This window comes from Sturnira hondurensis, unplaced genomic scaffold (assembly GCF_014824575.4).
Source record: "Sturnira hondurensis isolate 20B ecotype Veracruz unplaced genomic scaffold, ASM1482457v3 Scaffold0001872, whole genome shotgun sequence".
In the NCBI taxonomy this organism is placed as follows: domain Eukaryota; kingdom Metazoa; phylum Chordata; class Mammalia; order Chiroptera; family Phyllostomidae; genus Sturnira; species Sturnira hondurensis.
Window position 1 is genome coordinate 6,039,831 of NW_028074503.1, and position 20,910 is coordinate 6,060,740.

The 20,910-nt window shown below is 44.2% G+C and overlaps 1 protein-coding gene and 1 long non-coding RNA gene across 5 annotated transcripts in view; one reads left to right on the forward strand and one right to left on the reverse strand.

Annotated features, from left to right (window-relative positions):
* The window catches only part of KCTD1 (potassium channel tetramerization domain containing 1), a 186,369-nt gene that overhangs the window by 51,471 nt on the left and 113,988 nt on the right, over window positions 1-20,910 (reverse strand). The gene's annotated exons all lie outside the window — the stretch shown is intronic.
* Window positions 15,078-19,706, forward strand: LOC118977350 (uncharacterized). Its single transcript, XR_005064502.1, has 3 exons — window positions 15,078-15,275; window positions 18,352-18,525; window positions 19,410-19,706. It is a non-coding gene; the product is annotated as an uncharacterized LOC118977350 (long non-coding RNA).

Below are 20,910 nucleotides of genomic sequence, written 5' to 3' on the forward strand. Positions count from 1 at the left end.
GTTTAAACAGGAAGTGTTAATGACTATTTATTGTGAATGTATGCCCCGGCCTTATGTCCGGTTTCACTACCAAGTAGGACTATAGTATCTCCTTCACTGGGAGAAGAAACATGTTTCTTAGGGATATTTCCAGAAAAGCATGTCAATAGTGAAAAACTTACCTATATCTTTTGATATTGTAATTCTTATCATTCACTACAGCAGCAGAGGAATTTAATACAAATCATAACTTTTCCATGAATTCCAACCTGGTTTAAAACACATGTGTTCACACACACACATATCACACCCACACACTCAAGCAACATCTTTATTATACGGACTGTCAGGAGCATAGAGTGTTTTGATGAATTCTATTTCTGGAGAGTTGGTCAACCATTTAGGGCATGCAAACTGTAATCAAAGTACCTTAGCCAAGGACCCTGCTTCCTAGGATGCTAATTTGTGGTTGCCTCGGGAGTGTTATTTCAGGACTAACACAATCCTATTGGACTCATAGTAATGGTTCTGTAGAGAAACATCACTTTACTGACCACAGTTACTTAATCATATAATGAGACTCTCAACCATAATGTTAGTGCATTTTGTAAAAGGCCTCATCTGTTTCTTCATTCATTCAAGTATTATTTATTGAGCTCCAACCAGGTGTCAAGCTCTATGGTTTCTATTGACAAACTAAATAGAAGAATGATCCTGACTTCCGGGCAAGATGGAGGCGTAAGTAGACACACTGTGTCTCCTCACACAACCAAAAGAACAACAAGAACAATTTTAAAACAAAAAACAACCAGAACTGACAGAAAAATCGAACTGTATGGAAGTCTGACAACCAAGGAGTTAAAGAAGACACATCCATCAAGACGGGTAGGAGAGCTGGAGTCGGGCAGAGAGGACCTACCGCAAGGCCACAGCTGGAGGACAGAGGGAGGTGGTGGACTGTGGAACAGGGCAAGCGAGGCTTTGGCTGGTGGACTGGGTGGTCCCACATTCTTGCGCAGATAAACCAGGAGGAACAACTGGGGAGAAAAACAGACTGCGCAACCCAGGGCTCCAGTGTGGGGAAATAAAGCCTCAAACCACTCATCAAAAACACTTGTGGGGGTGGAGGCAGCAGTGGGAGAAACTCCCAGCCTCACAGGAGAGTTCACTGGAGAGACACACGGGGTCCTGGAACGTACACAAACCCACCCACCCAGGAACCAGCCCCAGAAGGGTCCAATTTGACTGTGGGTAGTGAGGGAAGAGACTGAAAACTGGCAGAGAGCTGAGCAAGCGGCACTGTTCCCTCTCTGACCCCTGCTCACAGAATTGGTTGAATTTGATTGCAAATTAGATGAAAAAAATAAAGGCTGCGCTAAGCAAAATAAAGGAAAATGTACAGGAACCAATAGTGATGGGAAGGAAACTGGGACTCAAATCAACAGTGTGGACTCGAAGGAAGAAAGAACATCATTCAGCCAGAAAAGAATGAAGAAACAAGAATTCAAAAAAATGAGGAGGCTTAGGAACCTCCAGGAAATCTTTCAACATTCCAACATCTGAATTATAGGGGTACCAGAAGGAGTAGAGGAAGAGCAAGAAATAGAAAACTTATTGGAACAAATAATGAAGGAGAACTTTCCCAATCTGGCAAAGGAAACAGACTTCTAGGAAGTTCAGGAAGCTCAGAGAGTCCCAAAGAAGTTGGACCCAAGGAGGAACACTCCAAGGCACATCATAATTACATTACGCAAGACTAAAATTAAGGAGAGAATCCTAGAAGCAGCAAGAGAAAAGGAGACAATTACCTACAAAGGAGTTCCCATAAGACTGTCAGCTGATTTCTCAAAACAGACCTTACAGGCAAGGAGGGGCTGGAAAGAAGTATTCCAAGTTATGAAATTCAAGCACCTACATCCAAGATTGCTCTATCCAGCAAAGCTTTCATTTAGAATGGAAGGGCAGATAAAGTGCTTCTCAGATAAGGTCAAGTTAAAGGAGTTCATCATCACCAAGCCCTTATTATATGAAATGTTAAAGGGATTTATCTAAGAAGAAGAAGATAAAAATATGAACAGTGAAAGGATAGCAAACTCACAGTTATTAACAACCACACCTAAAACAAAAACAAAAGCAAACTAAGTAACAAGTAGAACAGGAACAGAAAAACAGAAATGAAGATCACATGGAGAGGGTTATCAACAGGGGACTGGGAGGAGGAGAAGAGGGGAGAAGGTACAGAGAATAAGTAGCAAAAATGGTAGACAGAAAATAGACAGGGAAAGGTTAAAATACTATGGGAAATGTAGAAGCTAAAGAACTCATGACACATGGACATGAAGTAAAGCGGGGGGTGGGGAATGTGAGTGGGAGGGGTATGCAGCGTGAGGGGGAATAATGAGGGGAAAATGGGACAACTGTAATAGCATAATCAATCAAATATGTTACAAAATAAATAGAAGAATGATCCTGAAAAGAGAAAAAAATCTCTTCTTATAATTTCACGAGTTAAAAAAAAGCCCCAGAAGTGCTTTCAGAATGATGAGTACTGTACATATGGTTTCTTTAGAGGACAGGTTCTGTCAACCTCTGAAATCGGCGGAGAATCAGAATGAAAAGTCTTCTGAGCATCTAAATTCGATACCAAATCTTCCATCCACTCTATTCACAGAAGCCCCCTTCAAACTCACGGAGCCTACTGACTCTAAATTCATCCATTCATAACAAGTGTGGTCATTGGTTTTTCAGCCCCCACAAAAATCATCCAAAATTAAGTCACCCCAAAACTGAACCCTGAACTGTCTTAGATTGGCAAGTACATAATATACTATTGAAGAAAGATTTCTGCCCCCAAAAGAGTAAAGGAAAACATTTTTTAAAGAAAAAAAAAACAATGAATATGGCTGGAAAAGTCACCTACACAGAATACCCGGAGGGGACCAGAGAAAGCACTGTGGTTTTTGGCATCTGAAGATGTGGTTGGAGTGCAGGCTTCACGCCAAAGAAGTTACCAAACCTATTGGACTCCAGTTTCCTCATCGCTAAGACAGGGATGAATCTCCCCACCCTACGCAGAGGTAAAGCCAGCAGTGAAAGGAACATGTGTGTGAAGGTGTACAACACAGCATGTGGCAGAGAGGAGGATAAAGTTGCTTTCCTTTTGCACATGAAAAATGAAATCTGACAAACCAGGAAACCGGATGTACAGGGGAGACGTCTATGGATCTAGTGAGATGTTCAGAGAACCTTTAAAAGTAGTTGGGAAGGTAAAGACCCATGGGGGAGAAAGACGGCATTTTACACTGATAACATATTACACTGTGGGATATACAGATAAATCCTCAAAACGGCATGGATCGGAGCAAGATGCTGGTTATGCCCTTTGGACAAAGGGTATGAAAGAGACCGGAGACTGGAATCATCACGGCAAATTCATAAAATGAAATGGCACTCGAACTGCATTGGTTTTCCTTTTCAGATCAAAATCTTAATTTCATAGCTTAAAAAACCAGCAATCAAAAATAGGAGGCTTCCAAGTTGTTTCAAAATGATTGCCACTGTGTTAAATTAATCTGCAATCACATCCTGATGTGAAATAGCAAAATGCAACTCTTCTTACTACTGTTTATTTACTCCCATGCACAGCCTCTGCCACCCACGCGGCCAGTGCCCTCAGCACGCCTTGTTGTCTCATCTTCTTCCTGGCGAAACAGGACTCTGAGGAGCAGCTCCCCTATAAGACTACCAAGCTGAGACCATGGAAAGAATGACCGCTTGACAAAATTTCTCTGATTCTTTTCTTCCCAAAAGTGAACTTAAAAAGAGAACATGTTGATAGATTTTACTGTTTTTTTTTATAGTTGGATTAATTTTTAAATTGGATTTCTTGGACATTTTTTAATGTCCTTGAAACATCACAGTATTTTTTAATTTATTTTTCTGAAGATTTTATTTAAAGAGAGGGGAAAGGAGGGAGAAAGAGGAAGAGAACCAATCCTGTGAGAGAGAAACAATGACCAGCTGCCTCTCACTCACTCTCCGATGAGGACAGACCTGCAACCCAGGCAGGTGCCCTGACAAGGAATTGAATCAGCGACCTTTCACTTTGCGGGATGACACCAAACCAACTGAGCCACACCGGTCAGGGCTCATAGTATTTCTAAATATACACTCTAGCTCAACAATAAATGTTACTAATTTCTCAACAATTGAAACAGCATGGAAGTGAAAGCAGTCTCTGTAATGACTCTAAACAGAAAGGCCATTTTTGCAAAAGTAGGAGTATGTAACAACAAAAAATTCTGGAATCAAACACACCTAATATTACTAGGGATTAGGACCAGGGGATAAAGTTGCAAGCAGATTTTGATGGTGTTTTTATTCTTTTGTGCTTTATGGTGTTGAACATTTATTACTTTTGAAATTCTAAAAAATGCTACTTTTAAAAAGAGAGAAACTTATTGCCCAATTAAATCAACGAACGCTCGGCATGCTGCTCTACTTTGCCTTCATAATCAGGATTTCTGGGGGGGGGCATTTTAAATGAATGAATGAAGAAAGAAATACAGAAATAAAACGGAATGCAGGGACAGTGCTTCTTTTCCTTTTACTTTCTTGCCAGAAAGGAAAAATGCAGAACAGAAAATTAAATGGGCCTCAGGTCATAGGAAGTCATATTTAGTTGACACAGAAGTCTGTTTAGTTTGATACTGAAAGGAAAGGGCTGCAGCCTATGGTTTCCACACTATCTGGTCATCTGACCACTCCCCCAGCTGCCCTCCATTCCCAGATCTAAAGCACAGCAGGAGTAAGGTGGTAAAAGCTATACATGCACACCTGCGTTTAGAGAAGCTGGCGTCCTGTACACGGACTCTTGGGTGGAGGATGCAAGCAGCAAAGGCTGGCAATGAAGCAGTAGCCAGAGCTCACACAGGGCTTTGTAGTCTGAAATCAGAAACCTCTGCACAGTGTTAAGTATTATCACCATTTCACAGAGGAGGAAGTTGATTCTGAGGTGAAGTAGCTTAGCCTGTAATTAGCCAGTAATGAACTGACTGGGAGAGTTACACGCTAGCCATTGTGTACCAGGATGAGGCTGCCACTCTCCATTACTAGGCTATCTGTACTTTGCCTTCACAAGACGAGGGAGAGGTTTGTCTTAGTCCATCCACATTCTTCCAGTTGGTCTATTCCAGGATAAACACATGGCTAGAGGGTTAGAAGGATGCCCCGTGGTCACACAGAAGGCCAGAGCCAACGCCTGCCCCCACTATGGACTCTATCTCCCCACCACAGAGACCTGGCATTTTATTTACTCCTCTGCTAGTCCTGGATGTTAACTACAGGGCACATCTGCCTCTAAACAGACAATAAACTTGGCTTATTGACTTTTTGGATGTGGTCATAAAAATTCCTCAACTAGCAGTGTCAACAGCTAAATTCCTTCTAATCTTAATTGAGTCCCTGGGAACCTCTTCCTAAGATTCTTAGATGCCTTTTGGACTATTTGCATAAAAGAATAAAAAATTAAGACACCCAGGCTTGTAAATATACTGGCCCACTCTAACTTGCATAGTAGGTGTGTTCAAAAAGTGTATTTGCTCTCTTGTTCATTCATTCAGAAAATGTTGGCTAGCTGCTCTTCCTGGTGGTTGGGCGGGGCACTGAGGAAGTCACCTTTTTAGGGAGTTGAGAGTGTAGCGTGGGACTCAGCCATATGCACAAGGAGTTCCTGATGACAGGAGATCCCCATGCAAATAACATTTTAAAAAATCAAATCATGCTTTAAATTATTTATTGATACCTGTAAGGGAATCATCTTGGGGGCAAGTAAGAGTTTGGTATAGCAAGGAACACACCATTCTCAGTTTTATGAATCCAGGGCACATTATTTGAAATTAAGACATACCTATACTTGGTAATTCCACAGTACAAGGATCACACTCCCAACTGTGACCCAATTAGCTTTTAAAGAAGAAAGCCATCACAGTGCTTCTCCTGGTGTTGATATCAATCAAGGTTTCTGAATTCAGAAAGTTTCCCGAGGATTCAAAGAATCCTCACGTTCTAGCCTGGACCAGCTCATCGATGAGCTGTGTGGCCTTGGCAAACTCTTTCGCCTCTCACTCCTTGTTCTCCCATTTATAATACGTGCAGTTGAATCAGTTGGTCTATCACGCTTCTTTTTCAGTCCTGATTTTTCTACAATTTTATGATTTTAAAAAGTGTAAACCATAGAGATTCGAATGTCTTGGGAAAGTTAGCATTTTAGGAGGTCAGAACTGGAATTTAAAATCCCGTTGAAAGAAGAGGGATGTTGTCATGAAATGAAAGGCATTCAAAAGTACCAGTGGGGGAAAAACTTAAAGAAGCCAACACAGAGGCATCTCTCAACAATCATAGCATTGATTGCTGGTTAGGAAGATTAATTTTAATCACTACTGCTTTTTATTTGCCTTCACTGACAGGAGGGAATGGCCAAAAAATAAGCTGCTTGAGAGCAGAAGGCCTCCTTCAGATTCTTTACTTCATCCTATTTCATTGGAGTCTTGTTTATTTATTTATATCTTGCATTGTTCTAAAATACTAGAGCTGTCTGAAAGCAGGTATCTCTTTCCAGATTCCCCTACAAAACAGAAAAAGAACTGTCTTGGTGTTGTAATGTAAACCAGATGCTTTTTAGTAAAGTAAGACTCCCTTCTATGCAGAACCAGTGTCATCTTTTCAAAAAGACACACTGAGTAATGAAAGACTGGAGCGACTGAGGGAAGTGGTCTCTGTGCTTATCACACACCGGAAACAGGGACTGGTGTGCTGTGTCAAGAGGCATGCCACAGGTCCGGCGGTTTGCCAGCAAGGCCTCTCCTAGGTGATACCTGGTCCCGGTATCTCTATCCCACAGATGATTCTCTTCTGGCTGTTTGGGTCATTCTGGTTCTTGGTTACACTATTCCCATGTGAATGACATTATTCTCCTCTAAACTGGAATGAAATAAAAGTGGAAGTGAATCAACGGGCTGCTCTGGCTCTGTTCTTTAAGAGGTGGCCAAAGCCAGGTGTGCTGTCCGACAGCTGCAGCCAGAGACCCTGGGAGGCCAACAGTGCCTGCGGCTGAACCGCTTGCCCTGTTACGAACGCTTGTTTCTTGGGCTGTTTTCGATGGGACATTGACTGATGAAACTTCCTGCTTAGGACCAGAGAAGAGAAAGCACAGAAAGCACAGATTAGGGAGAATGTGAATGAGCAGTAAAGATAGCAGCGATGTAATCATCCTCCTTGGTATCTTATTGCAATGGCCATTATTTACAATATTCACACTATAAAGGAGACATCTATGTTCTGGGAGAAATATCTTAAAATAAATACCAACAAGAGTGAAAGAACAAACCAACTTTTTTTTAGGACTTTTTAAAAAAAGATGTTATTTATTTATCTTTAGAGGGGAAGAGAAGAAAAGAGGGAGAGAAACATCAATGGGTGGTTGCCTCTTGTGCATTCCCTGCTGGGAACTGGCCTGCAACCCAGGCATGTGCCCTGACTGGAAATCGAACCACGATCCTCTGGTTTGCAGGCCTGCGCTCAATCCACTGAGCTACACCAGCCAGGGCACAAACCAACTTTTTAAAGATCAACCTGAGTAGCAAGAAAAGTATGGTTCAAAAATGGAAATGAATTAGGAAAAAAAATCATACCTGAAATTTATACAGCACCTTATGCATGAAATAGTTACCCATGAGATCCCAGAATGCCAAAGACCTTATAAACAATCATAACCTGTAAGTCTTTTAAAAGGGCCAGTGAGGGAGAAGGGCAAGGCCAATACTCTCTTTTGCAAAGAAAGAGAACAGGCAGGAATATGTAGACTAATTGCCCAAGGTCAAAAAACTTAGCTGATTTAAAGTGAGAAGGAAAATATCTGGGATCCAAGCCTGCGTTCTCCTGTCTCAAATGTGCTGTCTCAGATGGCAGCAATCTGGTGGTGTCTGATCCACCAGGACTTGGAAACCTCTGAAAACAGGCCTTTCATTCGCCTGTGGCAACAGACGGCATCACACCGGAGCCTTTCTGCTCCAGGAAGCAAAACGTGTGGCAGAATGTCTTTGGTATTCTTAAAAAACCCAGCTTGACTTTATTAGACGGTTATTTAACCACAAGACATGGTCCATAATGCCACGGCAGGGCTGGTGGGGTGAGGTGGGTCATGAGATTTTGCCTAAGGAGGAAAGTGGTCAATGCTAGAGAAGAAAGGGACAAAATAGCTCAAGTACAGAGGCTAAGAAAACAAATGAGAAGACAAAAAGGAATGGAAGAGGGGCAGAAAGTGAGAACAAAAGGCCAGTGATCTGGAGGGAGATGGGAAGAGAAACTGAGAAACTGAGGGGAAGGAAAAATACAGGAGAGATAGAAGAAACCGTGTGTGTTGGGGGAAGTGGGGTAGATGGGACTAGTTTTATCTCATTTTCCAAGCACCCCTCTAACTACTCAGGTCAGTTTCAAATCCCTGCAAACTTGCCCACAGTAACCTTTGTTTATTCCATAGTAGGTTCTCACTTGATCCCTCCAAGTGGGTAGCTATGAGAGAGGTTTAGGAGGAGGGTTTAAAAGGCTTTCCAGGTCTGGCAATTTGCTATGATCTTCTTGATAACAAATCTGAATGATCCCTCTCTGTACTGTTTTCTTCTGAAGATCATGGGGCTGAAGCCTAATTTTTAGGGAACCATGTAGATCCTTGGACCCAGATAGAAAGTTCACTGACAAATGAGCTCACAGATAATGGTTCTAGCCTGTTGAATGGAGGATTATAGGCATCCACTGAAAGCCTACAGATCCAATCAAAATAAAGTCCATGGGTAAGTGCTATTTTTCCTATCAAACCCCTACAGTACTTAATGAAATACTTTTTTATTTTTGCACACAGCAGAAAATGAATAAACAGTACTGATGATGACAAAGCAAGTCTATAAGGCTCTATAATTGAGTGCTCTAATTTCCTTCCAGTAAATGATCTCAGTGATTTTTTCCCTGTAGGGCAATGGCCCTCAACTGTCATTTGATTTGTTACCTACCCATTCTATCCGTCAAATAAAAAGAAAAACAATCTCGTGGCATTAATAGGCACACATGTCAACTAAGGAAAAATTAAACTCTAGTACAGTGAAAGGGATTTTTTTAAAAATAAACACCTCATACTTCCCAAAAGGAGAAGCCTGGTGCTGTCATATGGCCTAGTAAAAACATCTGTGCTGCGAGGAAGCTTCAGGGTCAGCCGTCCACACTCCGAGCGTTAGGGGTGTCGGTACTGCTGAGGTTTAGCAAAACGACGATGCGGGGCAGCCAACCAGCCCTCTGGGGCTGGTTCTGGATCCCTGCAGCTCCGAGGGACAGACGGGGTGAGTGGGGAAGGGCTGGTCAGCACCAGAGAGTCAAACTCCATCAAGTTCCAATCCAGAATGAAGGCTTTTCACAAATGGAATTTAGTCAGAATCACCCTGGAAATCAACCGGACTGCGGGCTTCATGGGGGAACTGCGTTTTGTTCTCTGTTTCCCAGTCTTCAGCATGGAGCCTGGCATTTAGTGGGCTCTACTGCTGAATGACTAAATACTGAATTCAGGAGAGAATGGAGAAGGTGCGTGCTCCAGAGCTCGCCCTCCCTCCCCTCCCCTCACAGAGACTTCGTTCCCTTCTCTCCAATCACCATATAAGGCATCAGACCCACTGGTGCAGGGAACAGGAGCAGAAGGGGAAACAACAAGCTAACTGGGGTCCAAACAGGCAGGACGCTCCATGTTCCTTCCGGAACTCAGCACTACAGCAGCACTTAAACACAGGGACTCTGAGACATGTCCCGGACAACTTGGGTGGACGTGTATCCTGTGATAAAAGTAACATTTTTAAATGAAGTAAAATATTTTATGGTATCATCTCGTGAACTGATAGCTACTCTTTATAAAATCAGAACACATTGGCAATGGTCTACAGAGGCAGAATGGAACCGTGAGCTCCTAGGCCAGAGGGCGGGGCCTCAAACCTAGTGCCTGCCTTGAGGTCTGACTGCTCTGTGCCTCAGTCTCTCCACAGTTAGGATGCCTTTTATGGTAATCGTGAAAAAACCAGTAACACGTAAAGAAGCAGAAAGTTATGAAAAGCATTTCCCTAATGCCTGAAATAAAATCTTTAAAAAGTAAGCTATTATTTTTTAATGATAGTTTAAGAGTTTACAAATAATAATTATTTTTAAAGAATTTAATGCTTATTTGTAAGGGATATTTATAAAGTACCAGTCTATACATGTATCACTCATGCAACCATTCTTATTTCTTTTTTTTTTTTTGGTTAATCCTCACTCGAGGATACATTTATTGATTTGAAAGAGAGAGAGACATCGATCAGATGCCTCCAGTACATGTCCTGACCACGGACTGAACCTGAAACCTAGGTATGTGCTCTAACTGGGGATTGAACCGTGATTTTTTGGTGTATGGGATGACATTCCCATCAACTGAGCCACCCGGCCAGGGAGCATTCTTATTTCTCTATTCCCTCTGTTTTCTAGTGGCTCTGAACTTGCTGGGAGATCCCGGCTTATTTTACACTGCATAGTGTGAAGCGCTACACAAATACAGGTGGCCCTCCTATCTGTGGGTTTCACATCCATAAATTCAACCAACAATGGATGGAAAATATTACTTTCAATCCACAGCTGGGAATTTGCAGATGCGCAGGGCTGACTGTATGCACTGATATACACCATTTTGCAATGAGCTATTCTTTGGCACTTGGGCATCCACGGATTTTGCTGCCTACAGTACCAGGGGGTTTCCTGGACCCAATTCCTCCATGGATACCAATGGGTGACTGTACCCAGAGGCGTAAACTCTGCAATTATTCTTTTTCTGCTGAGAAAGATAATACACATTCTATGTTATACACACGTATCAATAAATGTTTGATATTATTAACCATCAAATATAATAAGCTGCTTTTACTTTATTCTCAAATTGTGTAAGTACAACTTCTATCTCAATGAAGACAGCGAATACTTTGCCAAACTTTCACAATTATGTTAAAACTCACAAGTAGTGTTTTTAACAGATCTTCAGAAACTTCTAACTCTAACGATGGCCTTGGCCACTGCTTAAAGAACCCCCGTGTGAGTGTGAGTGCCCTCGGAAACACAGAACATCCTTCCTTTCTGTAGTGCTTCTGTATGACGAATGTGCAAAAGATGAGACTCTGGTATAACAATGATGCTGGAATATTAACCACTCATTTCTGAAAGGGTTCTGCTGAAATACACACACACACACACACACACACACACAGAGACACACACACACACCCCATTCTAACTCTTTACAACCGAAAATGCACTGACCTCCCAATGGAGATTCTGCCCTAAAACATAATCAAATGAAATTCATAATAACGGCACTTAACTTGCTGGCCTGTTTACTACCATTTGGAGAAGGTGATCTGAGTGTTAATATTCACCCAACCACTTAGATAAACTAGGACTCAAATAAATCCCATCACTGGAATTATTTTACCTGCTAACAGTGTTCTTGATATCCTATTTCATGTAATTGGTATACAAAAATTAAAATGTTAAGCAAATTAAACAGTGATTACCACTTCTCTCTTGAAAGCTATCTTTGGTTGCACTAATATAATTTAGTTAGATGGTAATAAAGAAGATAGGATGAGGTAAGAAATTAGCATACTTTAAATGTAAAAATAACGATTGAGGAGAGAGACAGTGGCTGTTTGGGGTAAAAGTCCATATACTTGGAACCATTTGCTGTTTGTTACTCTTAATGTAAAAATTTGTAAGAAAGCATTAAAATCAATTCAATTCAGTCTTAATGAGACATCTCTCTAGCAGAAGTCTATTCACTCACTGTACCTGTCCTATTTACAGCATGCATATGTCCTCAATGTCAAGTCTGACAATACGCTTAATGAAATGAATGTTCATCTATAACACAGGATCATATTTGAGTTAGCTCTGTAACAAAATCTGCATATTAATGTTTTATTGAACTCAGGGCTGGAAAAGTGCTGATGCGTGATGTTTCCCCCAAAAAAAGAAACTGAGGCTCAGGGAGACAGCTCACAGCCCCCAGCTGAGAAGGGTCGGGTGGTCTCTGCTCCCAGGCACACACGTGCCCAGCTGTTTCCTTGCCGCCAGCTCCCCAGGGAGAACTACAGTCCTGCGCAACCTTGTGAAACGAAATGGAAGTCAGGTAACGGCCCATCTGCATTATTGATGGCAAGCAGTATTTGCTACGGCTCCACAACAGAGTACCTCAGGTACCCCTGTAGGGGTTATTAAGTATTATTCCTGCTTTTTAATTACCACCTATGCTGACATTACTACTTCTTCAAGATTTATATGAAGACAATTTGAAGACTTAGTTTGAGGCAGATGTCAACACAACTGCTAATAGACCTTTATCACCCGTGTTTGAAAAGTGATATGAAAGATAAGGAATAAAAAATACGACAACTTAAAAAGAGCCCCCCAACTAAAATAACTGCTAAAAAGACGGCACTAACCAATTCCATGTTTTACCTCTGAAATGCTTAATGTGTCCCAAACAAGATAGTGTGAAACAATGAACTGATGTACGCCTGCAAACATTTACTACAGCCTGGCTGGCACTGGAAATACCGAGATGGATAAGAACAGTCCTGCGTTGAACAAGGACATCACCATAGCTCCACGGTGGGCAGGTACTTGCTGCCTTGATTTCCTGGAAGCTGCACGTCCTGCCTCAGCCCAAGGTCACTAAACCTTCTCCCGCCCCAAACTGAGAAGGCAGAACTGCTCCAAGGCAGTTGCTCATGGGGAACCTTTTCTTTCCAAGGAAAGCTTATGATTTAGTCGCAGATGAAAAGCATAAAAGGCAGCCCTGCTAGGGGCGTAGAATGAAAGGGGGGCAGGACCACCCTCCCTCTGCTGGCCCACCCCACTCCGGAGGAGGGTGGACTGTCCCGAGCTCTGAGGGGTGAAGAGCTGGGCCTGGGTTAAAACAGAGGGACTCCAGCCATGACAGCCTCTGAGTCCACCAACAACGGTAATGACAAGTGGCACTCGGGGGCCTCAGGGCCAGGCACCATCCTCAACACCCAGCATCACACACCCACTTCATCCGCACAATGACCTTGTAACACTTCACTAAAAACACTGTTACAGGCATAGTCCCATATTATGAAGCTCTAATCTTGGCAAACGTTCAACTTTCCCTCAATTAAACCCATTTTTCCAGGTAGCAGCAATTGAAGAAAATGCCTCTTTTTATAAATGGACAAAAGAATACCTACCTCACAAGGCTGATGCAAGGACTTAACGAGGGTATGAGGTGTCTAATATAGGACCACGGGCATAGTAAGGAAATAGTAAAGTTTTTAAAAGGCCTATCAAAATTATGTTCCATCTAGTTACAGAATTCTAAGAACCGGGTTTATGGTTACTAAAAACTTCTACATTAGATTCCTGCAGATAAAAGGCTTGCTTTAAAAGCAGACACAAGCAAAAACAAAACAAAACAAAACAAAAACCAACCCAGCCAGCACAGAATATATATACACATATACTGTATAATTTCATTTATATGAAATGCTAGAAAAGGTACTACAACAACTGATCTACAGTGGCTTTCTTGAGGCTGGAGCGTTGGGGTGGGGGATGCACAGGTGAACACTTGGAAAGATGGGAGTGGTCTATACCTTGATCAGGGTGGGGTAATGGTTACACAGGTACATGCATTTGTCAAAACTCACTGAACTGCACACTTAAAATGGATGCATTCTGGTGCATAAAGATGATTGAAAAAATAGTTCTAAGGGAAAAAAAAGCAAGCACAAAATTTCCCAACTGTGTACAACCAAATCTTTTCTCTTGCATGCTCTTACTGGGACCAACTTGCCACAGTACAGTTGTGGATTGAACTGTGTCCCCAAATATTCATACGTTAAAGTCCTAACCTCCAGCAGTTGAGAATGTGACCTTATTTGGAAACAGGGTCCTTGCAGATGTGATTAACTAAGATGAGGTCACACTGGAGTAGGGTGGGACCTAATCTAATATACTGGTGTCCTTATAAGAAGGGGAAACTTGGACTCAGGCAAGCACACCAGGAGGAGGCCACTGTGAGTGTGAAGGCAGGGATCAGGGTGATGTGACTATAAACCAGGCAACGCCAAAGACAGCCAGAAAATCCCCAGAAACCAGAAGAGAGGCCTGGAACAGAACTGAGTTCACAGCCCTCAGAAGGAACCAGCCCTGGAGACAGTGTGACTTCTGGCCTTCAGAGCAGTGAGACAACACACTTCTGTCGTTCAAGCTGTTGAAGCCACTTAGTCTGTGGTATGTTGTTATGGCAGCCCTAGGAAACGAATACAATAGGGCACAGTTTTTCTCCAGTTACATTAAGATTGGACACCATAGCCAACTGCAATTTTCTCAAGTGTAATCAAATCTCGATGGCATCCATCCCTGAGACAAGAATCTTATCTACCAGCCTGTGCTGAACAGCAAATTTGCATGGAGCTCATGAATAATAAAGATTAGTATTTTCTGAGCATTTACTACATGCCAGGCATTGTGCCAAGTGCTTTAGGTGAATCAATTCATTGAATTTTTGCATTGACCATAAGGTAATAATTAACATCATTTGCAGGGAGAGAAACTGAGGTTTACAGAGGTTAAGTATTTTGGTCCGGTCACAAAGCAGGTAGGTGGCTGAGACCTACAGCAGGTTTCAAGCACCTCTCGTAGTGTCTGTTTGCTGCTCCATGAATCAGAAAATTGTATTGGTGGCTGATGACCATGTGGGTGCCTTCGGCAGTTCCTACATTGCTATAGGTAAAATAGTTAGAACTAAATTATTTTAAATAGTACAAACAGACTTTTACAGAGAGGTATTTTTTAAGTAACTAAAAAATTACATTTTTGCTGGTGATGTGGTAGGGTTGTGTTTCCCAAAATGTTATGAGGAATAGTACTGTTAGATATTACCAGGTGGAAAAGGTGGCAAGTTAATGATCAAAAAAACTTGGAAAACACTGAGTTAAATGGCTTTTTCATCTAGGGCTTCCAAAATGATGGCACTGTTCCCAGACATGCCGGCCCCGGGAGCCCTCTGTGTAGCTCGACAGCCACTACTGCCGGACCAGCACTTCCCCGCACTTGCTCTGAGGAAAGTTAACTGTGCACCATGATTTCCTTTTTATTTGAACTTGACAAAGGGTTTGCCTATTACAAGACTCAATTTCTACATCTATAATATGTGGGTAAGAATCAGTGTTTTAACGTCTCAAAGGGCTGTGGTCAGAAAATATGGACAGTATTTGGAGTCCAGGACAGGACCTGAGGGCTTCAGGAGCAGCCCGGACATGAGGGTGGGGGCAGGGAGGTGCTAACTCAGGAGCTTCTTGACTGTTTTTTTTTTTTTTTTAAGATTTTATTTATTTATCTTTAGAGGGGAAGGGAAGGAGAGAAGGAGAGAAACATCAATGTATGGTTGCATCTCGTGGGTACCTTGCTGGGAACTGGCCTGCAACCCGGGCATGTGCCCTGACTGGGAACTGAACTGCGATCATGTGGTTTGCAGGCCCGCGCTCAATCACTGAGCTACACACACCAGCCAGGGCATGTTATCTGAGTGGCTTCTAATGCCAATGTGAATGCCCGGGTGGCCCTGTTTCCCTCTCCTGCAGGTTNACTGTTTTTTTTTTTTTTTAAGATTTTATTTATTTATCTTTAGAGGGGAAGGGAAGGAGAGAAGGAGAGAAACATCAATGTATGGTTGCATCTCGTGGGTACCTTGCTGGGAACTGGCCTGCAATCCGGGCATGTGCCCTGACTGGGAACTGAACTGCGATCATGTGGTTTGCAGGCCCACGCTCAATCACTGGGCTACACACACCAGCCAGGGCATGTTATCTGAGTGGCTTCTAATGCCAATGTGAATGCCCGGGTGGCCCTGTTTCCCTCTCCTGCAGGTTAGGCGCTCACCCTGACAACTGGATCAGGAGGCTGAACCTCATTGGTGTAACCTGCCCATGTTCTATCAGGGCGTCCTGCTTGTCACTGGGGACTGCACGTGCCCCTTACCCTCAGACCACACTTGCCTGCCAGGGGTACCAAGGGAAAGGTGCCACAGGCTTCCCCCACCACTTTCAGGCTTTGGTGAGAGCAAGAATAAAAGACACCAAAAGATTCCTCTAGAGTATACATAACGAGAATATTCTAGGTCCCACTGTATTTACAAAACAGTCTGTCTCTGCAGATGGATTTAGCTCATTCAGCTGTGTATGATTTTTATTTTTTCCCTTGGCCATGATTTCTATTATTTATGTGAGCCCCCAAATTCACTCATGGTCACGAATCAGTACCCCCATGACACGATTCTACCTTCTTTCTCTTGTTTTACTCTTTCCAAACCTTTGAGCAACCGCCGCACACTCATTTAAGAAAGCTCTGCCTTTCAAGAGGCTTATGGGAGGCGTGCACTATGTTTGAAGATGCATGTTAAACGCCCGCGTTTCTAAGGAAATGTGGCAGTGGCTGTCTCCAGGGAGGAAATGGGAGCCTGAGCCAGGAGTCGGAGGCAAGGTTATTTTTTCATGGTATTCTTCAAAATTTTAACATGTACCTGTGTTAAGTTAGAAAACTTCTTTTAATTTAAAAATATCCACAGGCATACCACGTATGCCCTTCCAGAGTTATCTGTTACAGCCATGACTTCTATTCCTCCTCGAACAAAAGGCCTGGATCTCACTGTCTAAAAGTACTGCCTTGGTGAACTCCACCCAAAAGAAAGAAAGAAAGAAAATATCAAGAGTTCATTCCCCCAAAACATCTCTCTCCTAGGAAATCCAGTCACTGGTCTCCAGAGCCTTCCTCTGAGGAGTCCGGGGGAAAAACAGAATTATCCCCACACTGACTTTTACAATCTTGGCTTAGTTTCCCAATGCAACTTTCTTTCCACCAGTGATGACTTTCCAGAAGGCCTTAGGGGTAAGGAAGACACTGGTAGACGTACAGACACCTCCCTCAGGAGGCAGGGCTGCTAATATGCTCAGAGCAAATGCAGTGAGGAGACTGCATCACCTGCTTGGGGCCTCATGGTCAACTGCAAGGGCGCACATGCTCCGGTCTGCTTTGCAGTCCACTGCGTTTCTGGGCTGACCTCCGCGATCAGACTACTCCGTGAAAGCCAGTGTTCCCGATTCCCCACTGTCTCCAGGGAGGCCCAAGCGGCCACTCCACTTCATTCCCTTCTTTGCATCCTAGAGTCAGATTGCACTAACTTGGTATTTCCCAAGGAGTTCCCAAAAGTCTTGCACAAGCTATTTCCTCTGCCCGGAAGGTTCTTTGTGGCTCTGAGATTTCTTCCCCGAAGGCCCCACCGAAGCAGCCCCGCTCACCCATAACCACCTGTCACCCTGCCACAGCTCCTGTGCTAGGTGTTCAGTGAAGGGTAGTTGAGATACACGGACATTATTTGAATACCTCTAATCTCCCCTCCTCAGGGCAGGGGCCCTCAGTTCACAGTCCTGGGTGCAGGAGGACAGCCATTAACAGCATTTTCTTCTGGGTGGAAAACAAAAATCCAAGGATGCACAAAACTGAGCAAGTTGAATGGGAGAGAGACCCGCAAGGAAATGCCTTCCTAGACATTTCCAGCTCCCGGAGGAGGGGCACCCCCTCTCGCATGCATAATGAGCCTCCTGGGCGCCCACCACAACCTTCAGTACCCTGTGGGGGTTCCCGCCGGCTCTATGAGGCTGTGGTGGACGGCTGTTCCCAACCAGCGAGAAGCAGGGTTATTTTAGGGCATGCGTAGATGGCTATTCTCCTATTTCTAGATACTTATAATAAGTATGTTTTACTAAGCATTAGAAAACATAACCAGCCCATCAAATCTGATGAGCCTAAAACAGCCAGTAGGAAAGTACCAGGTAAATGTGAATACTGGTAAATGAGCAGGAGCAAAGGCCAGGCAGTGGTGCACAGTGACATCGAGGAGCGATGCCTGCTTCACTGTGCCTCCTCCAAGGCCTCCGGAGGGATGCTGGGAACCCAGGAGAGCTGGGTAAAGGCTGGTAATGAGAACGCTATGCAGACAAAGAAGCTTAAGGCAGAGGAGGGCGCGTCCCTGAAGAACTGGTATTTTGGTCCAATTCACCCTGTGCATTTCCCAGCAACTTTGGAAAGTCAGAATTTACAGTTAACCAGTTTCCCTAAGCTTTAAAGCAACACATTTTCTGTACAAAGTAGCGATGAGTAAACAGCATAGCCCCAAACTCCAGTGCTTTAACCCCTTAATCACCAAACCACCTTTCTCTGTCTCTCTTTCTCAAGGGGTCCCTGCCATGAACATTGCTGTCAGAACCTTCGAAAAGCCAGTGTCCTCTCCTCAGTCCTCTGGGAACAGAAAGGTGCACTGCAATCCATAGGAGAGGCCGGGACTCATCCTCAGCTGGAGGCCACGGTCAAGGGCGGGTTGCTCTGCCCTCTCCTCCATCACCCAAAGAGGTGAGAAAAAAAGCTTCTGGTGTAATGTTCACTACTGAAAACTTAGAAAGGCAGGCAAGGAATACTTACAGAGAGAGGAGCAAAGCTGGAATTTAGATGTTGTTGCTTCAAAGCAGCGATTTTCAACCAGTGTGCTGCAAGAAGTTTTAAAACACATGATACCTGACTGTTTTCATGGGCACTGACTTCTTTTCCCTTAGGTTGTCAAATAAGAAACAACAACAGCCAATACAACAATAGCCACCAGGAGTGAATGAATAAAAATTATACCTATTTTTTGTCAGATGGGCAAAAAAATATTTCTTCGTGTGCCACAGAACTTTAGTAATTAGTTTATGTGTGCCATGAGCTGAAAAAGTCTGAAAATCGCTGCTTTCAAGTCATAACTCCAGGTCTGGGACTGAATTTCCCTCTGTGTACGAAGGTACTCAAACCAAAACACAGCTATTATTAAGGCTGTATCAAGATCTTCATTTTTGCTCACCGGGCAGAGGACGGCAGCAAACACGTGCAGGGAAGGGAGAGATGCGCAGGCAGAGCACAGGGGAGTTTCAGGCAGCGCGACTGCTCCGTACCACACTCCAACGGTGGCTGCGTGCTGTTGTACGCTTGCCAAAACCCACTGCACGCACAGCATCGAGAGGGAACCCTGATGTGAACTACGGAGTTGGGGGGCCAAGTTCACCCATTCTAACAACCTACCACCCCTCTGTTGTGGGGGTGCTGACAGGAGGGGAGGAAGTACATTTGGGGGTCAGGATATATATAGGCATTCTCTGAATTTTCTGTTCAATTTTGCTGTGAACTTAAAACTGCTCTAAAAATTAAAGTTCATTAATTGAGAAAAAACTACATGTTGTAAATCACAGTAATTTTTCCCCCAGAAAAAAACAGTTAAATAGAAGGCTGTCTTTTTCCCTTATGAACATCTACTTTACTCAAGCCTGGCTCAGAACAAAGTCTAGAAACTGTCTCTCTGGGCATCCAGGCGTGGCACTTCAAATCAGTTACATGATACTAACAAGAGCCTGTCGGAATTCCAAGAAACTCAAGACCCAGCATGTTCACTGCACAGAACGCAACTCATCCGTTCTTCCTCTGGTCTGAGAGACATTTCCAGACATTGTTCCTATTTTATCTAGCCTTTCTTTCAATTAAATGGGCCTCTGCCTTGAACTTGATCCTCTGCTTTGTCACTGACTCAGTTCAAGTACAAAGGATGTTCAGGTTCCCCTCCTAAATGGGGAGGAGGCGGGGCAGAGGAGTTCCTGGCACAGAGCCACCTCTGGGGGTTGAGGGGAAAGGGAGGGGAAGGGTGGGACAGTGGAGCAGGGGCCCAGGGGCCCAGGGTGTGGTCAGTGTCGTTAATGCAGCTGAGCCTTCCAGTGGGACGAGGCCTCGGTGCTTCTGTACAGGGTTGAAAGACAACTATCCTTTAAATGGGAGGCCAGACACCTTAGGACCAGGCATCTGGACTCCCCAGGGAGCAGTGAATGCAGGAGGGGCTGGGAGGAGAATCCGGGAGCTGCGGCTGCAGAGCTGTCTGAGTCTGGCCTGGGCCAGTCTTTCCTCCCGTGGTTTTAGAAAGGAAATAAAATATTAATGAAACAACCCAAGCCAGTCACTCTACCTGTCCCGCAGATCTTGCCACCACCTGTCCTTCTCGACCTCTACTGACTCCCTCCCATCAGCTCGTAAACATGGCCAGGTCTCTCCCATCTTAAAAATACACAAAATCTACAGAAACCCAAGAAACTCATCTCCACACCCACCCCCATCCGGCTCCTCCTTTTCTCCCCCTCAGGCAGTCAAACCTGGGAGAGGAGCCCCCTCCCTCCCTTCCCCCTGGCTGCTACCTTCCCTCCCTCTCATTGCTCCCTTAGCTCACTCCAGTCTGACTTTAGCCTCCTGCCCATCACCTCACAAAACTGCCTGGCAGAGGCCATACACGCAAGGTCCTGTGTAGTAAAGCCACAGGACACACACCCAGGCCTCCTCTCACCGAAAGGCTTGGCTGCAAACCACACCGATCACTCACTCCCTGGGCTCTGCTGTGTCCCGGGAGCGCCCTCCTTACCCTACGGCCCGCCCCCCTCCCTTGTGGCTGTGCCAGCAACTCCTCTGCCCTCTGAACATTCATCTTTCTTGGGGGTCTTCTGGTTTTTCCCCACTACAATGTCCTTCTAAGTAAAGTAATCCACCCCAAGTAACTGCAGTTATCATCTACAAACTGGTGAACTTCCAAAATCAACATCCCCAAAGCAGAGCTCGCCATGCCCCTCCCACCCCGGCCCCCCTGCAGTGGCCATTTCACTGGGCGGCACCTCCATTCGCCCCGCCCACCGGTGCCAGGACACTTCCATCCCCCAACACCCATGTCCGTGT